The sequence below is a fragment of the Myotis nattereri genome (genome assembly GCF_964212035.1).
Source record: "Myotis nattereri genome assembly, chromosome: 1".
NCBI lineage: Eukaryota > Metazoa > Chordata > Mammalia > Chiroptera > Vespertilionidae > Myotis > Myotis nattereri.
In genome coordinates this window covers 145,287,049-145,311,878 of record NC_138075.1, presented here as the reverse complement: position 1 = coordinate 145,311,878, position 24,830 = coordinate 145,287,049, and the positions used below count along the sequence as shown (strand labels likewise).

General features: G+C 39.9%; 1 protein-coding gene across 1 annotated transcript in view; it reads left to right on the top strand.

Annotated features, from left to right (window-relative positions):
* Positions 1 to 24,830, top strand: part of DKK2 (dickkopf WNT signaling pathway inhibitor 2) — a 99,283-nt gene that overhangs the window by 68,815 nt on the left and 5,638 nt on the right. The window lies entirely within an intron of this gene.

The window sequence follows — 24,830 nt, the reverse complement described above, 5'->3', positions numbered from 1 at the left end:
TGCATTTTTTTCCACTTCATGCAAATGTTTTCCCAAATGGTAAGACATATTATTTTTTTTCTTAAGAGACATATTTTACAGAAAATGTTCAAACACTAAAAAAATGTAAAAGAATAAAGTTGCTGACTTCCACCAGCCAGAATCAAAAGTTTTTAATGTTTTTCCATAATTGGTTAAAAAATAAATGTTAGAGTTTAACATGTTTAACTTTATTATTAAGAATGCTCTGATTACTCCTTCTCTTTCCTCCCTCAACAATTTCTTCCCCTACTCCTTAGTCACAGGTTTTGTTGGTCTCCTTTTAAATATTTTGAATCCTTCAAATTTTCACTTTTTTGGATGATGTTTAAAGATAAATAGCAAATTCACGAGAAAGAGATGGTTTTGATTGACTCTTAGTGAGTACAGATGTAAATATGCAACATTTAAGAAGCCAGAAGAAATCTAGGGGTGTAAAGCAGTGAGTGGGAAATGTTTGGAGTTTCCAGGGACAAGTTTTAGTCATTACTGTTTGGAATGACTATCTTCACAAGATAATCAAAACCATACATGTGGATAGAATTCTGGAGTGAAAGATTCTACAAAAATAAAAATAAATTTAGGCCAAAGCTGTTTGGATAAGAAGGTGAGAGGATGAAGAGAACTCATTTAAGACAAGGTGAAGAACAAGGGTGATGTGTGCTAGAAGCTAAGGAGAAAATGACTGTCCTTTCTGGAGAATCAACTTCTACAGAAAAAGTAGAGAATGATATGACCAAGGATAACCCTCTGAACTGAACTGAGCTCCTAGAACAGCGGTTCTCAACCTGTGGGTCGCGACCCTTTTGGGGGTCAAACAACCCTTTCACAGGGGTCGCCTAAGACCATCGGAAAACACATATATAATTACATATTGTTTTTGTGATTAGTCACTATGCTTTAATTATGTTCAATTTGTAACAATGAAAATACATCCTGCATATCAGATATTTACATTACGATTCATAACAGCAGCAAAATTACAGTTATGAAGTAGCAACGAAAATAATTTTATGGTTGGGGGTCACCACAAATGAGGAACTGTATTAAAGGGTCGTGGCATTGGGAAGGTTGAGAAACACTGTCCTAGAAGGTTAAGGATGACCAGGAGTGATGATGAATTTCTGCACATTGGTAGCATCAGATCTGAAGTTAAATGTTGAATTAAGGAATAAATGAGTGGCCATAAAGAGGAGACTACAGGTGTAAATTACTCTTTCAAGAAATTTACCAATGAAAGAGAGAATGAGCATAGTTAGATATCATATTTTTATAAGGGAAGATTGCGTCCCAGCCAGGAGATCACAGTTTGATTCCCGGTCAGCACGTGCCCATGTTGCAGGCTCTATTCCCAGTGTGGGGCGTGCAGGAGGCAGCCAATCAATGATTTCTCTCATTATTGATGTTTCTATTTCTCTCTCCTTCACCTTTCCTCTCTGAAATCAATAAAAAATATTTTCATAAATTGCTGTTAGATGGGGAAAATAAATGCACTATTTCTTTCTAATTAAACCCTCACTAGTCAAATTCACAAAAACAATTTCTTCAGGTAGTGGGACAAGCATTTACTTAAAAAAAAAAAGGAACAATTGAAGGAGGAAGAGTCTGGAGAGAAGGAGGAAAAGGACCTCTTTAAGGCTAGATATGCAAAACTATGTTTATAAAATAGTAGAGGCCTGGTGCACAAAATTCGTGCATGGATAGGGTCCCTAGGCCTGGACAGCGATCAGGGCCAATCGGGGCCTTCCGGCTGGCGGGTGGGGCCTCCCTTCATTCTGTGTCGCCCCCTGTGGTCAGCGCATATCATAGCAAGTGGTTTAACTCCTGGTCTCCAGGTCAAACTCCTGAGGGGACAATTTGCATATTAGGCATATATATAACCATTCATTCATTCAGCCAGATACAGTTCTCAATGTTGATGATACAGTCAGAAACAAAATAAAACAACAACAACAAAAATACCTGCCCTCATGGTGCTTATACTTCAGTGAGGGGATAGACAATTAACACATAAACAGTTAAAATAGATAGCATGTCAGATGGTGAGAAATGTTATAGAGAACAATACGTTGTGGAGACAAGGGGGCAGTAGAGTGCAGTGTCAGGGAGGCATCAGGACTAAAGTGGCATTTCAGCAAAGAACTGAAGAAGAGGGAAGGGGACCATGTGCCTCTTGGGAAAGAGCCTTCTGGCCAGAGAAGAACTGGTGCTGGGCTCTCCATTGGAGGCTGCCTGGTGTGTAGGAATAACAGCAAGATCAGCCTCGCTGGAGCTGAGTGGGGTGAGGCAAGTGGACAGAAGTAGGAAAGAAGCACAGGGTCCGCTCAAATCAAACAGAGGGCCCTCAAGCTTTTATGCTGAGTGAGATGCAAAGCAAGTGGACAGTTTTTTAGTAACTGACAGGCTCACAAGGGCTGCTGTGTTGATAATAAAATGGGTCAGGGGATTGCTGGGATGGCAGGGCAAGGATGGAAGGCATGCAGCAGAGCAGAGCAGGCAGATAGTGAGAGGAGGCTGGATTCTGAAAACACTTTGAAGATAGAAATGCCTGGATTTGGTGATGGGTTTGAAGTTAGGAAGGAAATGGAGGAATTCAGGATGGCTGCAAGGTTTTTGGCCTGACAATTGCCATTGCAGACTTACAATTTACTGAGATGGGGAAGGCTGCTGTGAAAAAGAAATACAATAGCATTTGTAATATTTGTTGAAGGATCATTTCAACCTATATGGATTTTTGTAAAACATGTGTATCTGCTGGGACCTTTTTGAGATTCCAGTTTGGAATTGAATTGTTAAAGTTTTGCAGTTCAAGACATGTTTTAGACTGTGCAGGAGGAGCCTTACACACAAGTTATCGTTTATAAAATGCTTATCACAGAGCAGGGTACAGAGTAAACACTCAATAAATATTAACTATGATTAGAACTTTTCTGTAATGCCAGGCTGTGTTAACAATGTTGATGCTATTTATCAAATATTTATTAACATTCTGCCTAGATATCTAGTTTGTTCTAGATGGAGACAATTAAAGGAGGTAATATATTATTTCTATAATGTGAAAGGAAGCAGATTAATGACAAATAACCACTGGGAACCTGGTAATTAATTATTTTTTCTAATTGCCACAGATAGCTCGTTAAAAACCAAAATAGAGCTTTTTAGGTCATTTCCTTCATTCTATAGATCAGCAGTTCCCAACCTGTGGGTCGCCAACCTGTGGGTCGTGACATCTTTAGGTGTTGAATGACCCTTTCACAGGGGTCGCCTAAGACCATCGGAAAACACATATACAGTGGGGCCTTGACTACGAGTGTCCCGACGAACGAGTTTTTTGAGATACCAGCTGTCTCTCGGCCGATTTTTTGCATTGAGTTGATAGAGTAATTTGAGTTAACGAACTCCTTAATTAGCTCGGTCTCAGAACGAATTAAACTCGTAAGTCAAGGCCCCACTGTATAATTACATATTGGTTTTATGATTAATCACTATGCTTTAATTATGTTCAATTTGTAACAATGAAAATACATCCTGCATATCAGATATTTACATTACGATTCATAACAGTAGCAAAATTACAGCTATGAAGTAGCAACAAAAATAATTTTATGGTTGGGGGTCACCACAACATGAGGAACTGTATTAAAGGGTCGCGACATTAGAAAAGTTGAGAACCACTGCTATAGATGAAAAGCCAGAAACCCACAGATGAATATAACACATGCTTATTGATGGAAGAGTCAGAACTGGTACCCAGAATTCAGTCTCCCAGTGCTCAGCTACTTGGACCACAATATTTCTCTTTTGTTTGAATGCACAAATCATTTGTATGGAGATTCTATGTGTTTTTAAGAAACTGATTTTATATTTATCAGAGCTATAAAGTTGTGTGTGTTTTTAAATCCTCCAATTGTGCCTTCATTTGATGCCTGGGAATAGAAGTCATATTAGTGTGAGCAGAGCCGTCATCTTTTACCAAAATAATAGAATAGAATAGAATAGAATAGAATAGAATAGAATAGAATAGAATAGAATAGGATAATAAAATAATAAAATAAAATAGTCCAAATAGCCTCCCACCCACAGAGCAGAGATCTAGAAATGTGTGAGTAATTCAAGTCACCTGGTACCATGGGCTCTGCAGGTGTTGATAGCACACTCCTTTTAGTGGTAAATGGTTTCCTGGTGTTTCATTTAGTCCCAGTGTCACTGCATAAAGAAGGAAATCTCAGACATCAAAGGAAGAAAGATGAAAGGATCCCAGCACTTTAGAAACATGACATTGTCAGCCCCACCGGTCTCTCTTGCAATGCTCCTCCTTACCCAACCTCAAGTTAAGTGGCCAGGGGAGTGCACATGGATCTGGCAGGCAGATGTTGGACTATATGTTGGCTGTATTACAAGTTGCATCTATACACATGTACACACATGGGCAGGGGCAAAGAAAGTGGTTTGGGGTTGATTCTAAAACACTGGCATCAACTCATGCAGAGATCCAGGGGAGGAGGGGATGCCTTAATCAGTGCTTTTAAGATCTTTTAGTGCAGTTGGACTACTGGCATGACATCTACCTTGGGTAAGGATTAAGCTATGGAATAAAACTCCATCCATAATGTGCATCATATAAGTTGCTTCGTAGCCATATATTTAGAAGTGCCTTAAGTAATTCTAAAAGAAACCCTCTCACCGTTGATTGTTAAGTAAACCTGTGAATTCAACATTTAATGACTATACCAGGCACTGTGTCAGACCCATGAGATTTCTGTTGTTTTGGGAGCACAAGTTTACAGTTTGGCAATTTCCTCAAGCATGCTGGAAGACATAATATGTTTAGATAGTGAAGTGAAAGGACTGACCTTCAACAATGAATTAGATTCTAATGTACATGGTGATAATTAGGCTGGCAAGGGGCTTCCACCTCCATGTTTTCATTTTGATGTTGACGGAACCAATAAACCTGTGAGGTAGACACCTCCTACAGTCTATTGTGCAAACATATAACATTCTGATTGAATTAGCAAAACCTGTAATTATAAATGGGGGAGTAATCAACTCATTATTGCACAATGGTTCTCAAACCTGGTCTCCAGACCAGCAACATCAGCATCGCCTTGGAACTTATTAGACATGTAGACCCTCCGGCCCCACTGGAGACTTCACTGGATCAGAAACTTTATGGCTAGAGCCCTGCAATCTGTGCTTTAACACGTCCTCCTGGGGATTCGGATACAGGCTAAAGTTTGAGAACCACTGATCTGGTAAAAAAAAAATTCAGGGATAGAAAACCTGGGTTCTGTTTCTGGCTCCAGCACTTACTGACCATAGGTCACCTCAGAGTCACTGAGTAGGCATCCTCACCTGTAAAGCTGAAGCCAGCAATGCCTCCCCATTTTGGAATATTGGAAATACTTTGGAAAAATAGAGGTAGTAGTTGCACAACATTGTGAAGGTACTAAATGTCACTGAATTATTCACTTTAAAATGGTTAGTTTTATGTTGCTTGACTTTCACATCAATAATTTTTTTAAATGCCTGCGCAGCCTTGGCTGAATAGCTCAGTTAGTTAGTGTCATCTCATACACTAAAGTTGCAGGTTCTATCCTCAGTCAGGGTACATACAAAAATCAACCAATGAATGCATAAATAAGTGAAAAACCAAGTCATCTCTTTCTCTCCCTCCCTCCCTCCCTCCCTCCCTCCCTCCCTTCCTTCCTTCCTCCCTCCTTTCCCCTCTCTCTCTCTAAAATATTCACTTTAAAAAAATGCCTGCCCAATTCACCTCCCTAACAGGAAGAGAGAATGTGTGGGTCTCTTTGCTAGCCAGAAGGTGCTATACAGATAGGTGAGTTTATGAGAAGGCTCTTCAGAGAGTAAGTGTCCTTAGCTACTTCTATTTTTCCTGAAAAACAAAGAGCTCTGTCATTTCAATTAGACAGACATTTAGCAAGCGTTGTGAAAAAAAATGTGGCATCCTAAAGAAAACATTTTATTTTTGCAGTATCCTTCCAGGAGCTCCATGAGTGAATTTGGGGTAGGATGAGGGAAACACCAGCTGCAGCGAATGTGGTTAGTATCAAGAGGTACAATCCTACACCCCAGTTATTTTGCCTCCACCCCAGAAAAATGAAGAGATTCCATGTACTTAGAAATGGCTCACGCAGTCTGATTTCCATTCTCTTTCCCCTGTTGGCTCATTTCAAGATAAAGGAGTCCCTGTGTGTTCCCTGAAAGGACAGTTGACAGTGTCATCACCACCTGGGTTGTGACTGCTCACAAAAGCAATGGCTTGTTTCTGCCTTATCCTATCTAATAATAGACAACCATGGTAATTAACCGTACCTTTGCTATGCCTCCCATTGGCTAATCAGTGCAATATTAAAATTAACAGACAAGAAAGATGGTGGCTAATTTGCATACTGCAGGCAGGGTGGGACAGCACCACCTCACCTGCCGTGCCGCCATCCAGGACTGCTATCTGTGACCTGGGGCAGCCGGGTGGGGCAACAGCGATCGGCTGACCCGCCCAGGCGTCCCGTGTGTGACCCGACCCAGGGTGGCCGGGCAGGGCAGCGAAGGCTTGAAGGCGGCTCCGGCCAGAGCAGCGAAGGCCTGGGTCCTGGGTGCTGGAGAAAAACCAGTGCTAGCAGTCAGGGGAAGGGAAGGCCTATTGCACAAATCTTTTCGTGCAACAGGCCTCTAGTATAATATAAGTCTCTTGAGGGCAAGATCTTGTCATATACATCTTTACCATCCCTAATAAGCCTACATTACTAGCCCTTGCATAAATAGTCAATGGATGACAATGGTTCTGAATGGGTTCTTTCTTGTGGGCTCCTGGCATAATTTTCACTTTAGAGATTTGTAAGAGGCTGGAGCACTAATTTATAAACCAATGAACTCATGGCTACCTCCGTGTAGTAGATGTTGAATACTCCAGCTTGTAGAAGCTCAGAAGGTTACTCACACTATCAGAGGTCTTGTCAGTGTGATGCAACCTTATCAAAGGTTGCCTTTCACCCTCTCCAAGGTGAGGATGGAATCAGCAGGGAATTGTAATTCCACGTTGTCAGGTTGCTGTCTGAACTCTATGTGTGAAACCAAGTGATGTCAAATTATGTCTAGAGTGGGCTGCTCCTTGAAGATTAGAGTTTTAGAGTTCTACCTATGCTGCAGGGATTATTTAGTCTTTTTCTAAAATTTCAAACGTGCACAAAGGGAGAGAGAAGAGTATGGATTAACCCCCATGTGCCTGTATTGTAGGTTCAACAATTTTTCATTTATTGCTAACCTGGTTTTACCCAACTCTTCCTCACTTTCTCCAGAGCATTTAAAAATAAATCCTACACATCATTATTTCATTCACAGATATTTCAGTCATGTCTTTAAGAGACATGAAATTTATTTTTTTTTAATATATTTTATTGATTTTTCACAGAGAGGAAGGGAGAGAGATAGAAAGTTAGAAACATCTATGAGAGAAACATCGATCAGCTGCCTCCCGCACATCTCCCACTGGGGATGTGCCTGCAACCCAGGTACATGCCCTTGACCGGAATCGAACCTGGGACCTTTCAGTCCGCAGGCCGACGCTCTATCCACTGAGCCAAACCGGTTTCGGCAAGAGACATGAACTTTAAAAATAGAATCACAATACTATTATCAAAAGTTAGAGTAAACAATAATACCTTAATATCATTAAATATCCATTAAGTAAAATTCTTGAATGCTTACAATTTTTGAAATTATTAAGAAAAAGTGATTACAATTAAAATTTGGGATTTGCAATAAACATCAGTGGTTGGTCTCCATTGGTCTGTAAGGTGACACATCGATTAAGTGCCTAGGAAAATTGTGAAATCATTTTGTAAAAAGCACATCTGCATAATATCTGTAGTTTCCATAAACTTGGCTATTTTCAGGGTCTCGTGAAAATATGTACAGTTTGTAGAGAAGCGCTAGTAACTGTGGCATCTATTAACAGGAGGAGTTTCTTTGGCTGGTGAGGCGGTGAATCTAAGGATCCACAGCAGGGCTAAGGTTATGTGAAGAGTTGCTGAACTCTAGTGAGAAATGTGAAAAGCCCATCCTTGCCCCACCCAGGTTATGCACCCGAATTCCCAGACAATTTTTGTATTATTTCCGGCAGTCTGTCCTCAATGAAAACCATACTGCTCTATCACTAGAAACACATTTTTCCCTTTGATTGAGTATTAGTTGAAGACTCAGCAGTGAACCAGCCAGACAGCGGAACATGGGTGTGTATTATAAGCCCATCTCTGTACATCCAAACATTAGATCAACAATGGAAAGATTTCCCTGCAACCATGACCAGAACACTGGATGTTAAAGTTCTCTGCAGAGCTTTCCAAACACATGTTGGTGGTTATAACCGAGAGTTAATTTGTTAATACTTAAGACATTCACTACTTTGAAGACAAATAGCTCTATGCAATATTACTGATTATTCTTTAACAGTCACTGGTTGATTACTGTTTTAACTGATTCATTCTGTGAAACTAAATTTTAGAGATCTGTGATTTGTTTTTGAAAGGTTCTCAGAAAATGAGATTGTGGTCTTTAGCAAATTTGCTATTATTTATCAATATTTTTATATAAGAAAGGCATTGCAATGTGCCTTGGAATCATCGTTTGTAAGTTGTAAACAGCTTGCAATATACCATTGATAAGAGTTTGGCTCCAGATCTTCTTACTGTGGAATGATCAGTCTTATTTCAAGAGCTCATTCTTAGCTTTTCCAAACGCCCCTGCTTAAAATCGCAGGCAGAACTGGAAGAGCGTGTATTAGGAGTGTGCTCAAGCACGGGGGATGAAAAGCAGCACATGACTAGATCCTTGTGCTTTTGATCTGCCTTCAGAAAAGAGCCTGGCGAGGGCTGGGTTTTGTAATAAAAATCACTTCATCTAACATTGACATGGACACAACTTAGCTTGCTTATGTGCATAAAGCTCTGGTGATCACATTTAAACCCAGGAAATGTTATAGTCAGAACATAATCCATCCTGTCTGTACCTCTGTACCTGCTGTGCTCAGGTGGGGCTGTCTTTGTCTTTCCCCTTCCTGTGCAATTGCTCCAGTCTATAGGCTGTGCAGCCAGACTGTACAGGAGTCTCACAGAGTCTTCACCTTTTCAAACACAAAGTGACATCCCTGCCTAGACTCAAAAGTACTAAACATGTAACTTGGAAAACTTCACCTAGAAGGTAGAGTTCCTATTTCTGGCTTCTTTGCCCAAGCAATAGGCTTAGATCATCCCTTCATAAATACCAAATACAAACTTAAATTGGGCTTAATAAAGTCTTTTGCAAATTCTTAAACTTAGGAGTAAGCTCTGGTAAATGTATGAGTGTTTCTAAAATTTCAACATGGGGGCATAATGAACAGAATTGGATAGGCATATGCAATATGCCTATAGTTTTTAACCATAGACATGATTAAAAACAAACACTTGGCTCAAAACCTAGAAGCATTGACCATATTTTTATGGAAAATATTGACATGTCAATGATATTTAGTTAATTTAACCTGGCTGGGAGAACCTTGTTTAACTCAATTTGTTTAGGATAATAAACAAGTTAGACATCAAATGAATGTGTTAGTGGTGGCATTCCATACGGCAAGCATTTGAAAAAAGTAGGTTTTATGCTCTGGTTTTATTTTGCTGTGGCTAAGGTGCATCAAGAAATCGAATCCCTTTAGTATTCCATCTATATATCTCCAAGATGCTAAATAAAGCCACCATGAGTTTCTCACCTTCTTTCTTCTTTGCAAAAATACCTCATGGTGATGGAGGTTAACTATGAACACTATCAGATATGATCCATGAATGAGAAAAAAAATATAAATATATATAAAGTTGAAGAAAAGTTATAAAGAAGAATTTTGGATGGAGTATCATCAGCTTCATCTGACTCTCAGAAGTACACAGTGTTACAGCCACCCACCAAGATTCTAAAACAATTTTCTGGGGCCAATTAGGAAAGAGGTGCAATACAGAGTCACTGCTGTAAATGGTGACAAGCACAGCATTATTGCTATGGTAGAGACCACTGATAGATATATAAGTTAGAAATCAAAGAGCTTACTTTTAAATACATATATTTTAGAGAGAAGAAGGGAGAGGGAGAGAGAGAGCAATGTGAGCCATCAATTGGCTGCCTCCTGGTAGGCTCCTACTGGGGATAGAGCTCACAACCTGGGCATGTGCCCTGATCAGAAATTGAATTGAACCAGCAACCTTTTGGTGCAGGAGACAACACCCAACCAACTGAGCCGTACCAGTCAGGGCCAAAGAGTTTGCTTTTTTACTTTAGATAATGTATATGTGAAAAATACCACAAGCTATAAGAATGTGATGTAAAGTAACTGATGATAGCACTTGAAACTGCATTTGCGGTCCACATGAAACAGCTGTAATCAAGTTGCTGGCTAGAAAATTACTCATCATCCAATCTCCTTTCTAAAACCAGATATGACTCCCTTAGCTATATGAATGATTTATGTAGTTCTTAGCTGATTTTTAAAATCTATTTCAAAATATCTATAAACTCATCAAATTCTTTATTTTTACCATTTCCCAATGGGTACTTATGTGAACATTTTTTGACAATTCAATGGTATAAATTCCCAAACACTCTTTCAACAAAATCTCATTTGCTAATGCATTACTAGACAAAACGTGGGATGTTAACTTATTCCAGCTTCATCTTGCTCTAACTTACTCTAACTTATCTGACCACTGGGGATACAGAGATGACAGATGATTTCTGTAATCAAAGAGTATAAGAAGGCAGAAGAATAACTCAACAGAATGTGATCTATATCATGGTACAGAAGAGCATGCGGTATAAGCAGGGTACAGGTTAAAAGGGACCTTCACATCAGGTTCGAAGTGAGGAGCCAGCCTGGAAGGTTTCCCAAAAGTGAAGTTACTTGATATAATCTCTGAATGAAGAATTGGAATTATTTCAATGATGAATTATGTGGAGAAAAGGTGTTCTAGGCAGAGGAAAATGTTCGCAAATGCATAGTCATGAGAGAGTGCGGCTGACTCCATCATGTGCAATTATACACTCACGTGGAATGTGTAATTCAAGTGCTGGGGGCACATAGGAATCATATGCAGTGCTGAGAACAGAAAAGTTTTCTGGCCATCTTTATTGTAACACAGCTGCCTTCTTTGATTGAAAGAAACAAGCAAAACAAACAGGACAGACTCCAGATAGGATTGCAAACAAAGTTCTAGAAACACGCTACTACTAGATGTGAGGGGGGGGGGGAATTGAAAAATGTGTAGAATAACAGATGGACCCTAGCAAAGTTGTATAAAAAAATCTATTAACTCATTGGCTAATAATTTGAATTTTGTTCAATTTGTTTGCCTAGACTTCCTGTTAACCAAAATAGTTGTGTGAGCCAGGACATATCTACCCCAGTCCCTGGGGGATCTTTGCTATCTGAGCTGCACTGTTTCTCTCTCCTACTCTCCCTCCCCCATCTCACATTCTAAACCCCCATTCAAAGTCTGCTGGAATGTCAGGGCAGACACAGAGGTGTTAAGAAGACTCTAATGCCAGTACAGCTGGAGATCTTTATTAATGAACAAGAGCCAACAAAAGAAGCAGTAGGCATACAGAGGGGCATACTCTTTGCACAGGCTGAAAGGGCCATTGGGATGGAGGAGAAGTGACTTCAGTCCAGAGACATGCTTTCATCTTTTTTCCATCTAAGAACAAGTCACCTAGCCACTCTTGCAGCATTAAGTATGTGCTGGTCACCACTCAAGCAGATGTACTGGGCTGTGGGTGCTGTGAAAACCAACATCTTCAATGTGTTTTCTTTGAGATTACTAGCACATTGAGTATGTGTTCTGAGGCTGAGCTTTGAACTCTAGGGTCACATAAACCAAAGGATCTGTCATTTGGCTCAGAATTTCCTCCCTTTCCAATCCTCTAGCAAAATATTTAAATAATTTTTCTTGATAGAAGTAGATAATAAGCCAATGAGTGACATCTTTCTCTATGCAATGTTTTCACTAGACATATATTTTCTTTGTCCTTGTGTTTGCTGCCCTTCCTTCCATCCCTTCTTCCACCAATAAGAATTTAAGCTGGTTCCTGGGGGTAGGAGACTGAGAAGTAAGACCATGTGTGCATTGAAATATTGATTATTTTTAGAAAAAGTATTTTATCTTAATAAACAACATGTGGTCATATAATTGCTATTATTAGACACTAAAAATGAAAATACTCTCCAAGCTGGGCTTTTCAGTGCAATCCTCTTGTGAGTGTCCGAAAGAAACAAGTAGCCTTGGCTATTGTAATTTCCTCTGTCAGGAAGTCACAGGACTGTTCCGCCTGGGTGCTTTAGCCCTGTCATTATGTTAGAAACTCTGAGACTGGTTCAAACTTTCTCAAGCATCGCTGGTCCTGATCTTTGAAAACCATACATGACGATGTAAATGTGCTTAGACTGCTTCTTGCATGAACTTTTATGTGGGATCTATCTGCCGTATCAACTGAACATTTCAAATACATGAAAATGAAACATGGGCACAAAGTACAGATCCTTAACTGTTACAGGCTATAAAAATATTGGCTTGAATTACCCAGAGTAGAAATCAAGTTGGGAAATGGGGAAAAAAAGATGGCAAAATAACTATTTACATGAAATAACATCCATTCCTTTCTCTTGATGACAAACAAACTGGCTTATTCAAAGCTCAGGAGATAAAGTCCTGAGATACACTTATAACTTGCATCTTGATCCCTCCATTTCCTGGAAGTATTTAATATCACTAGAGGCCCAGTGCACAAAAGTTGTGCGTGGGTGCAGTCCCTAGGCCTGGCCTGCTATCAAAGCATGAGCAGGTGGTGTGGAAGGGCAGGCCCCAGCTGGCATCTGGGCCCTGGGCAGCACCTGGGCCCCCGGGCTCCCATGCCCACCCCCCCCCCACACACTTCCCCACCTGAGTCACAGTGCCTGAGTCCCCACACAGATTCAGTGAGCTCAGACAGATGCCGTGGGCCCAGGCACAGTTTGGGCCTTTGGGAAGCCGGGTGGGCGGCATGCTCTCTCCCTGCTGGCCTCGCAGACCGGCTCCTGCGAGAACCCATGGGGAGCCCCATCATCCCCGATGGTCTTGGCGGCTGCGGCTTGGCTCACCCAGAGGAGGCCTTGCGGGTGTGGGGCCAGCTCCTCCCTGGTGCCCTGCAACTGATTGTGGGGACTTCCCCAGTGAATGAGCCCTGGCGTCCCAGGGGAGTGAGAGTGAACTCAGTGGACACCCCACATTCTCACTGCACTTCTGTCCCCATCACTCCTGCCCCAGGTAGCCGGCCAGAGGTCGCAGAGCTTCGCTGATGCTGGCCATGTTCTGTGCTGCCCCTGCTGGTCAGCAGGCATCATAGTGAGCGGCCGCACTCCCATTCTCCCTGGTCAAATTCCCAGTCCAATGACTGCCGGAGGGAACAACTTGCATATTAGGCTTTTATTATATAGGATAATCATCCCAGTCCAAGACTCTTCTCAGACATTCTGTTTATTCTCCTCTAAATGGCAGAGGCAAAAATAGATGATTTGCTTAGGCAGAGTTCTGTGTTAGAACTATGAACCACCTCTTCATCCTATTTTATTTTCTTAAAATATATTTTTATTGATTTTAGAAGAAGAAGAGGGAGAGGGAGAGAAAGATAGAAACATCAATGAGAGATAAACATCTATCAACTGCTTCTACACCCCCACTGGGGAGCTAGTCTGAAACCCAGGCATGTGCACTGACTGGGAATCGATCCCGGATCTTTTGGTGCATGGGATTACTCTCAACCACTGAGCCACAAAGGTCAGGGCTTCATCCTACTTTTTTAATCAAAGGGTTTCTTAGCTGATTTGATCTTTGTGCTACCTCTATTAGGTGATCCTCTTGCTCCAACCATCTAGATCAGTGGTTCTCAACCTTGGCTGCACATTAGAATCACCTGGGAATCTTTTAAAATCCTGATTTCTGGGCCGCATCCTCCAGAAATTATGTTTCTTTGTTATGGGGTGAGGCCACAACATTAGTAACAAAGAAATATAATTTCTGGAGGATGAGGCCCAGAAATCAGGATTTTAAAAAGATTCCCAGGTGATTCTAATGTGCAGCCAAGGTTGAGAACCACTGATCTAGATAATCATGTTGGATGGTACTTCTCAAATAATTGTCTACCTTCCCAGCATGCAAGGGGGAAATAAACTGCTGCCTGCCTTCTTGCTTATGACTCTAAATTTGCGCAGTAACATTTTTTATTTTTATTTTCAAGCACAGGTTCAAAAGTAGTTCAGGGCTTAGAGTAGCTCCTAAACAGAAATTATGAATCTTTTCATTGCAAAGGAATATTGAAGATTATATTTTGCTGTGCTGATTTTTCATCTTCCCAATCATAAAAGAAAACAATCTTTCAATGTTATCAGCTTTCATCAACTGTCTCCTCAAAATCAGAATAGCAGAATGGAATGTAGTGAGTGGCCTTTTAATATGTCTAGCCTAATTCCTAGAGGAAATGAAAGAGAATTAAGCAAGATTAGAGAAGTGCAAAGTTTTCATTTTGTATCCTAAATGAATTTAGCAAAGACAATAAACACTAGCTCAAATAAATAATTGTTGGACAAATGGATTGTGTGTGTATATATATATCAGTGTTTCACTGATAATCTGATTCTGCTAAAAATGTGACATTTGTGAAATAAGAGAGAACATTTTTACTCAAGAAACTTCCGACTTGATACTCTTGCAAGAAGCCTGTCTTTAGAAAAACCAAGTTCTTTCAAGCCTTCCTAATATGCAAACCAAGAGGCATAAGTTAGCAGAGAATAAGAAATTTCACTTTGAATCTCATAATATTAGTTCTTTTTAAAATAGTATTAACTTTACTAGATAACACATGCAGCTAGTGGAGATGATAAAATGTTTGAAAGGGTAGGGTTTAAGCAAAAACTAAATTTTCCTCTTTACTCAGTTCTAAATAACCCTGTTTCCTTGCCATGGGTAAATTCCATTATACATTTATTCAGTATAGTTCCTCAGATAACTTAGATACACACACACACACACACACACACACACACACACCACATTCTTTTATATCCTCATTTCTAAATCCATGATTTTATAAATGAAAAATAACTCAAAGTAAAATATTTACTGATGATGACTTATTATATAATCATAAAAAGGTATTTTCTAAACAGCAGTTATAAAGTATATTAAGTTTTCATATCTCCTTGGACATCAGTATTTGAATTTTAAGTGTGATTTTCATTGGAGAGGAGAATTGATGGTATACAAAGAATAAAAATTAATAAAAACACATAATCATCTACTTATCATACTTGATATGCTGAAGAAGAATGCTTGTTTTGTAAAGAGCCACAGGATACATTATCTAATATATATATATATAATCTCCAAGGGGCATCTTTAATCTTTGCAACAATTCTATAAAGCGGTGTTTTCTTATATTTCCTGATCATATGGTCACCAGAACAGTATTTATTAAAACTAAAGATACCCAGACCATATCCACTTCTACAAAACTAGAGTCTCTATGGGGTCTGTGAACAAATAGCTTTTAGAGAAAACCCATGAGATTTTTATGATTAGGTAAGTAGGGAAACATTACTGAGGGTATGAATTATATCCATCTTATCAAGGAGGAAACTGAGATTCAGTTCAGTAACTTGTAACAATGAATTCATTGTGGAGGCATAATTCAAATTGCAGTAAAACTCCAAAATTCTTCCTTCCATATTACCTTTCTGAAGGCCGTGAGGTCAGGGAAATTTGCAAGGCTACAGTGGAAGGATCATATTATAGACACGCAATCCTGGATTTGGAAGGAAACTTGAAATTGTGCAGTTTCTCCCTCAGTTTTGGTTAGAACAATTACACTCAGCCAATCCCAGGATGCTAAAGGGCTTTATAATTGTATATGGGGTATAAAGGGCTGCAAACACGGCTGCAAAAGCACGCCTGAGATGCTGCTTTCTGAGCATGCCATATGACTGTGCTTTGCCCTATCTATTCCAAATGGTGGGGCAATGGGTCAAAAACAGGCAAAAATGTTAGCCATGTAAACTGCCTGGTTTAGATTTTTCTAGGCAATGAGACCATATGGGACAGATTAACCCTCCCATTTACCTCGCGATCCATAGCCATAATGTGCATGTTATAGTTGAGAAGGTGGTATGTGTTCAAAGTAGAGAATTCCCTGGAATCTCCTTTCTGCTTAATGACACACAGAGAACAGGGTGGAACAACTGAAGTTAGAGAGGACCTTGCCTTTTTTCCATGGAACTGTTGTTTAAGTGAGGTTTTCTGAATATATTGGGGAAGTTAATGGACCACTGGCAGGAATCCATCATTCCTAATTTATAATCCAGGCAGTATTATTAGAAATTCTCTCCGTTATGAACTTTTATATCAAAAACAAAGGTCTAACAACCTTAAGGGAATTAATTTCCAGATATTCAACTTCCATTGTTCTTTTTTCTTAAAATTGTCTGGGAATACACCTGTGTTTATAATAAGTTTTGCCATTTTAGGGGAGGGGGAAAAAAACAAACAATCACACATTCCAAATCTTAATATACTGCATTAGCCAGAGGTATAAAAACCTTTTTTGGATGACAAACTAAAGTAGAATTTGGAATATCAGTTTAACAAAGAGACTTTTTTTTTTAAATGTATTTTATTGATTTTTTTTTTTTTTACAAAGAGGAAGGGAGAGGAATAGAGAGTTAGAAATTTCGATGAGAGAGAAACATCAATCAGCTGCCTCCTGCACACCCCCTACTGGGGATGTGCTCGCCATCAAGGTACATGCCCTTGACCGGAATCGAACTTGGGACCCTTCAGTTCGCAGGCCGATGCTCTATCCACTGAGCCAAACTGGTCAGGGCAACAAAGATACTCTTAGTGGTTGATCAGGGCATCCTAATTGCACAAAGGCACTTTCTTTCTTTGTTTTACCATTAATTTTTTAAAAGTGAAGCTTGGCCCTGGCTGGTGTTGCTCAGTTGGTTGGGCCTTGTCCCACACACTGAAAGGTTGCTGATTTCATCAGATGCTTAGGTGGTGGGCTTGATCTCCGTTATGGGATGTGCAGGAGGCAGCCAGTGGATGTTACGCTCTCACATCAATGTTTTTCTCTCGCTCTCTCCCTTCCTCTCTCTCTAAAAATCAATAAGCATAATTTTTAAAAAAGCGAAGCCTGGCCCCACCAGTTGGAAAATTATGGATACAGAACACCCAAATTAGTTGTAATGACTTGTAAATCTTAAAACTTAACTGAATGTTTTTTAAGACAATTTAATTTTCAAAATCTATCAATAAATATGTTGTGATGTATTTTAGAATCAATATGCATTGATCAATGGCATCATGTCAATCACTGCAAACTTCATTTTATACAATGTTCAATAATAATAAACATAAACTTATGCTGAGATGTTTGTTTTTCAAAGTTATTTTAGGAGTAACACAGGCAAAATATTTGTACATCCCAGAGCCAGTTATGTCTGGTTCATAGCTGGTGTTCAATAAATAAATACTGAATAAGTAATTATTGAATATTGAATGAATACCAAGCAGCTGCCTTAATGAACCTATGGCACAACTCCAGAACATCATGAAATACCTGAACTTTTCCCCTGGAATTTAATATAGCTCAATCCTTCTGGCTTTCCGTTCAGAAATCCTCAAAGATGCATCGAGTGCACCCTTATCCTCTAGAGTAATTGTGGATGATGGAAAAGATCTGATTGCGCAGCCTGTGGCTGGCAGGCAGGATTCAACTGCACAGGAGCCAGGCGAGCTCTATGCCCCTGGACCTCCCTCAGTGGCAGTAAGGATGGCTGGGTTGGACTTGGAAATGACCAAAGGAGAAGCATGCCTTGCTTGTTCATTGAAATACAGATCTCTCCTAAGAAATGTCTGAGAAGGGAAATTAATCTTTTCTCTGAGGACCTAGGGGAAGCCAGTCTGATCTGGTTTCCCAAATGGTAATTGCCAACCTTCTGTTGTTTCTTTGGGACCCCAGCCCTTTGCTGCTACCTTCACACTCACCCCAAATGTTTCTCATCCCCACAGCTGGTCCCCTCCCCCCACCCCCTCCCACTCCCCCACCCCTGGCAGGCTTTTTTCTGCCTGCCCAGCGGATGATGTTTTTCTGGCTTCAGAGAACTTCCGAGGTAGTTACAAAGAGTGCTTGCGGGGATAAAGGATTGTCCCGATTAAAGCAACAACAAAACTAGGACAGTCTTGCAAAAATCCGGATGGGTGGTCATCCCACATGAACAACTTGTGATGTTCCTCCCTTCCTTTCCCCACCCTATCCCCCATGATTAAACAGGAACAATGTCATTATTTTGAAAACTTGGGAGTTAAACTAAGGTTTCGTTATGGCCAAATGTTTATTCATCAGCCAGTGATGCTGAGCTACCTGAAACACTTTTTCTTGTTTTATTGTTTTCAGCAATCTGATTGCTTCATTGTTGCATTTGAGTATTCCAAGGAATGGGAAGCAATAGAAAAATAAGAAAAAATTCAAGCCTAAATCTAAGTCTACAATTAATAGGACTTTTCTCTCTGCAGTTTTGAGATTAATTGAAAATAAAAGGCTCAGTTAGTTCAAATAAGATGTAGTAGCATTTCAGTTTCTTTTGTTCATTAGAATATTATGTAATTACTAGAATCTCAGTGCACGAATCTGTGCACAGGTGGGATCTGGCGGGCCTTCCCTGATTGGGGTGATCAGGTTGGGCAGTGGGGAGAGGCCCCAGGTTGTTGGTGGGCCAGTCTCACCCCCTGGTGGAACTCCCTGTTGAACTCCCAGGCAAACTCCTGGTCAAGGGGACAATTTGCATATTAGCCTTTTATTATATAGGATTATTACTTGCATGAAGGGCTTTTGCTTATAACTCGGATTACATTGAGTTTATCTGGACATAAACGGTTGTCAAGTCAAGAAATGGAATGAGCCCTGGCAGTTGGAGCATCATCCGATACACAAAATAAATGGGTTCAATTCCCCGTCAGGGTACATACCTAGGTTGCTGGTTCAATCCCCAGTCAGAGTACATAGGGAGGCAACAATAGCTGTTTCTCTATTACATTTATGTCTCTCACTGTCTCTCTCTCTCTAAAAAACCAATAAGACATATCCTAAGGTGAGGATTAAAAAAAATAAAAAGAAAGGAGTTTAGAAAATGTTGTTTACAGTCTCATCCGTGTTTCCTGCCAGTATTCTGTCTTTCCAACAGCTGCAGCAGGACATACTGTTGGTATTTGGAAGCTTCTAGAAAGAGAAGTGGCCAAGTTTACTTTTCTAATCTCTACATTCAGCTCACAGGTCACCACTCCAACACCTTCTCTACATGTGCGTTAAACCACCACTGCAGAAGGCTTAGTCATGACACCTCACAGTGAGGCCTGCAATCCCCAGGTTGCTGCTGCGGAGCACACACAGATGACTTCCTTGCAGAAGTCCCTTGACTCCTGTTCACTTCATTGCTGAAATGTTAAATAATGACTCCAAATTAGCACAGAGTAAATGACTGAAAACAATCCTTTGTACTAAAAAGAAATGCTCATTTATGATGGACATTATTCCAGTCGTGTCCAATGTGTTTTCTCTTTTTTCAGTCCATGCCATGGTTGTAATGATAACTAGTACCACTATTTATGGAAACCACATTTTTTTTTTCTAGAAAGGGGATTGGGCAAATCTTCTTTGTGTTTGGCCTGATTGTGGACAGCTCTCAGACATTCTTAATTTATGATCCATCATCATCTGCTATTATTAGGTGTCTAAAATGAATTCATCTCCTAATTGTGACCAAGCCTAAATCAAGAATGACTCTGCATGAAGGTGATGATTCTTGGATGCTCACACAGCCCGATTTCTGATTCAGTGTTGGAGTATTTTAGGATAGGACAGTGTACTAAAGTCCCTCCCTTATTCGATCACTTGATTTACAGTGACGCAGACTGTCACAGTTTCTCAGACTGTTCACGTAAAGTCAAGTAAATGAAACTGTTACCAGGAAGGGGCCCTGCACCTTGGTGTGTCTGCCCAGGGCTGGCCAGTAGTGTGTAGGTTCTTGACTTTGCTCAGGTGAATTTTAGAGGACGGTTATCAAAGCTGGGGACATTGAAACAAGGAAGGGCTGGGGACATGAGTCCGGGCTGGTCTTTTTTGGCTCACTAAGAAGTCATAAAAAGGGGTTCTTGGGGACAGGTTCAGAGGGTTTTTCTGGGATGAACTGCTGCTGCCCATTGCTGCCCTTGGATGCAAGCCTCTTGGGGTCCTTTATGTTTAGGAGACAGATACCTGTGGGGTGAAGAAGTAGGGAGAAGGGGAGAAAAGCTGGTGTGTTCCTGTGTCCCTGGGAGGGAGAGCGTGTCCTGGGACCTTAGGTTTGGTTTTGAGAGGTATTAAAAGCTCGGCATCTAGGGGAGGTCTTAGGGGAGGATCAATAAAATATCCAGCAGCTTTATGCTGATGTACAAAGTGATATTTATTTTCTGAACTTCATCTGGCCTTGGGCAGTTGGCAAATGGCACTAATTAGGTTTCTGCTATCTACCCCTCTGAGCAGGGTGACTTAAATTATTTACCCTCTGGTTGAGGAGAAGTGCAAATCCTTTATTCTTAATTATCCTTCATTTAGGAAAGATAGAATTTAACTATCTGCCTCAGTTTCCCTTTTCTGCTTGTCCTAGCTTACTAGCCTACCCCAAAGAGTCATAAAACTTCACTATGAACACTTTCAATAGCAGGTAAAATAAATCAGTCTTTCTATTCATTTATAACACAAGTACCAGGGAAACATATTATTATTTTTGTTAAATGGAAACTTAAAGTCAGGCACTCAAATTTACTTTTTGTTAGTCATGAACCCATCATCAAATCAGGCCAGGAACAGATTTTTGGAGCCAAAGTAAATGGAAAATAAAGATTATTTTTCATGAGAAAGTTTCTGAATGCCACTTTTATTAATGTATATAATTCCCTTCAGTGGTCTGTTAATCACCACAGTCATCACTTCTTCAGGATCCTTCACAAATCTTTTACCAAGTGCTTCTTTCACCATCCCTCCCTCTTTCCTCCTTCCCCCTCTCTCTTGCCTACTATGATACCATTTTCAGACATTCTAAACGGGTTAATGTGTGGGCCAATAGCAGGCTGCAGAGTCCTCATACTTGAGTTGAAAATTATTTGTTTAAGACTCTTTACTAACAGATAATTCATTGGGCTGAAAACACAAGCTTTGCTATTCATGTGTCAGATCCGTAGTATTTTCTCATGTTCTGCATTATCTTGCTAATGCCTATGGCAAGGGAAAGGGAAACTGTGGCTGAGTGGGTCTGTGCTGGGGGACACTGATTTCAGAAGGCCAAGCAGGCCCCCAAATATCACCTGCTTTTCCAAAAACCTGCTTCCATTAATGTATCTCATCCTTTCTTGATTTTATTAATAAATAAAGCTATTTATTGGAACCAAGATTCTCATAAGTATATTAGAAGTTGTGTAACATAGACTTGAATTTCAATTATTCATTTTTTTTAATTGTCAAAGAATTCCTCTCAATATTACACTCTGGATTTCATTCCAATTATAAGTTCATATTAACAATAAGCTTCCGTTAAAAAATCCTGCATAATTTTTGTCTGTGTCATTTTTGGTTTAAGTCAATTAAAAGATATATTGAAACATAATAAAACTACCTACCCTCTAAAAGGCTGCCTCAGACAAAATGAGCTTTTTTTTTTCCTGAAAAATTGTCAGAATTTTTCTGTGCCCCCATTCAAATGAAGAATACTTTGCTTATTACTTTGTGTAATATCATCTGTATCAAATTTTTTTCATTTCAATATTTTTCATTTCTTATCAACTAAGCATGAAAAGATGATAATGGGCTTTCCACAATTTTTGAATAAATAAGTGCTTTCAGCAAACAACTTGTTTTTTTTTTACCATGTAGATTATTTTTTTAGGACTGGAACCAAGTATTATTTTATATTCTGATTCTCTTCAAGATTTTTTATTTGAGTTGTAAATTGCGCATGATGTTTTAGGTAGCACATGTTTATTTCTGTTGAAAGAACATGTCCTATTTTTGAGGAAGGGAAAAAAAAAAACTTGTAAGACATCAAATGTTTCTTGCAAAACAATTTGATGAAATGAATGTAAATGAATCAGATCCATGTGAATTGTGTTTCAATTAAAATGAATGGGTCTAAATATGAAGGGAGTAAAATGCTTGAGGGAAAGAGTGTAGCAAGTCAGGAAGTGACATTTGTTTTGTTTTCATCAGATTTGGAGCCTTGAAAAATGGCCTAGTACTCCAAATTCAACTTCATTAAGAATCTCCCTTAAGCCTAATGAAGTTCAGAATGGGATAATAATTTGAAAATTCATTTTATAGCTGTATCTGGCTCATTTATAATAATATAGGCATCAGGTATTGCTACTGTGCGGTTCTTCAAAAGCATTCTCAATTTAAAGCTAGTGGCTTTTCTATTTTTTTATTTCCTTTTGAGGGTAAACCGTACATTGTAATGAAGCTAAAAGTACGTTGTTTTTTTCATAGAACCACATGTAAAGTTTTCAGACTCACACAGCAACTTCATATTTCTTTCCTCTAACTGAAGATGGTCCAATCTAAATGAAAAACACATGGGGGTTTCATGTATACACACAGTGCATACACAGGAGTAGGAGTGGTACAGAGGAGAAAAGGCGATGGCAGAAACAGAGAGAATGAGAAGGACAGAGGGGGAAAGGAATGAACAATGTGTACAGAGTGAGGCCATCAAACCTCATTTCATAAAGCACTCAGATCGCACTCATTTGAATCACAAAAATTGTATCCCATAGTTTTGTTGTCGTCGGAGGAATCGGTGGGTGGAATTCCCCTGTTGCTAGTGGGAGTGAGGTGGCTCTTACCATATCTTTAGAAAATGAATTTTCTAAGACTCTCCTAGGAGACTAAATGGTTTTCGTTGGCATAGAATTATATTTCTTTTTTTAAAAATAAATTTGTGTGTATTTTTTTAAATATATTTTTATTGATTTCAGAGAGGAAGGGTGAGGGAGAGAGAGAGATAGAAACATCAATGATGAGAAAGAATCATTGATCGGCTGCCTCCTACACACCCCACACTGGGGAACTGAGTTCACAACCTGGGCATGTGCCCTTGACCGGAATCAAAACTGGGACCTTTCAGTTTGCAGGCTGACATTCTATGCACTGAGCCAAACTGGCTAGGTTGGAATTATATTTCTTGAGTATCAAAGATCCATTGTCCTTAAACTAGTCCAGGAAAATATGTAGCTAGGGCTCCAGCAAAGCCCAAAATAGGGCCACTGTCCAAGGTTTCCATTCCATGTTGGACCTGGGTTCAGTGTAGCATCAGGCTAATTAAAATTCATTCGTCCGAGAGTCCTGCTAGCCAGGGGTCAGGAGGGAGCAGCAAGAGAGGGGGCCGTGTCCTTTGTTCAGGAGTTAAGTATTGAGATTTTGCAATGGCCAGGCTATTCTGGCCACTGACTTGTTCCCAGGTATAACTGACAAATAAGCATCTTCCCACATCTCCCAGACCTTACTGGGCATGCACCTGGTTTCCATCCTTTCCCCAGTGATCTGTGGGACAGACTAGGAGAATGTTAACTGCAAGTTCCTGGCAAAGCTGTATAAATGGCATGCCTATATTATCTAGTTTTCTCCTTTCCTGTTAAATAATAATTAGATTATTATAATGGTATCTGTTTTGTATTCATGTCATTTATGCTTGCTTTAAAAAAAATGCATTAATCTGAAATTTGGGCGGGGGATGAACTACCAAATTAAAAAAAAGACATAAATAAGTCTCGCTGTTAATTGTCAAGGTGTCTCAAAATATGAGTAAGTTTGATGTGTGGTGTGAGATATCAACTCTGAGTCTCTGAAAAGGGGCATTTTAAGTGTTCCAATGACTTCCAAGAGGCAAGGAATATATAACTGTGTAATATGTTTTTGTTTTTTGAGATAATATGACACTGCTTAACTAGTCTTGTAAACACATAACCTGGTAGTGAAGTAGGAATAGAAGTCCTCTCTGTATAAATTAAAGGTGCAGTAGCCTTTAGGGCTATTGTGTATAAGGAGCCTGCTTGTTTGTTTCCTGAGAACACAATGATGTGATTGCAGCTTAGCATCTCTCTGACCACTCAGGACACTGCTGCTGCTGCTCACCACCTCGCTGGAAGTGCTTCTGCTCCTTGCTGCTCTCTGGCAGGGAGTGTGAGCTGTCACTCTTTTTTAAAATATATTTTTGTTGATTTCAGAGAGGAAGGGAGAGGGAGAGAGAAATAGAAACATCAATGATGATAGAGAATCACTGATTGGCTGCCTCTGTACGTCTCCTACTGGGGGACTGAGCCCGCAACCTGGGCATGTGCCTTTGACTGAAATCGAACCTGGAACCCTTCAGTCCACAGCTTGATGCTCTATCCACTGAGCCAAACCAGCTAGGGCATGGCTGTCACTCTTAAAATATGTGCTCCATAATGAGACAGATGTGTTTTAGGTTCTAGCACAGCCATTTGTTATTTAACCCTCCATTCATCCTAGGCTAGCAGATGAAAGTGGAGTGGCTAAGCTGGCTGTTTCTTACACACTTAAAATCAGTGGCGATGTAAGAATCATAACTCTTTCCAAGCTCCCAAAGTCACTCTTAATGGCTCTACGAATCATTGCAAAGTTGTTGTTGGTGG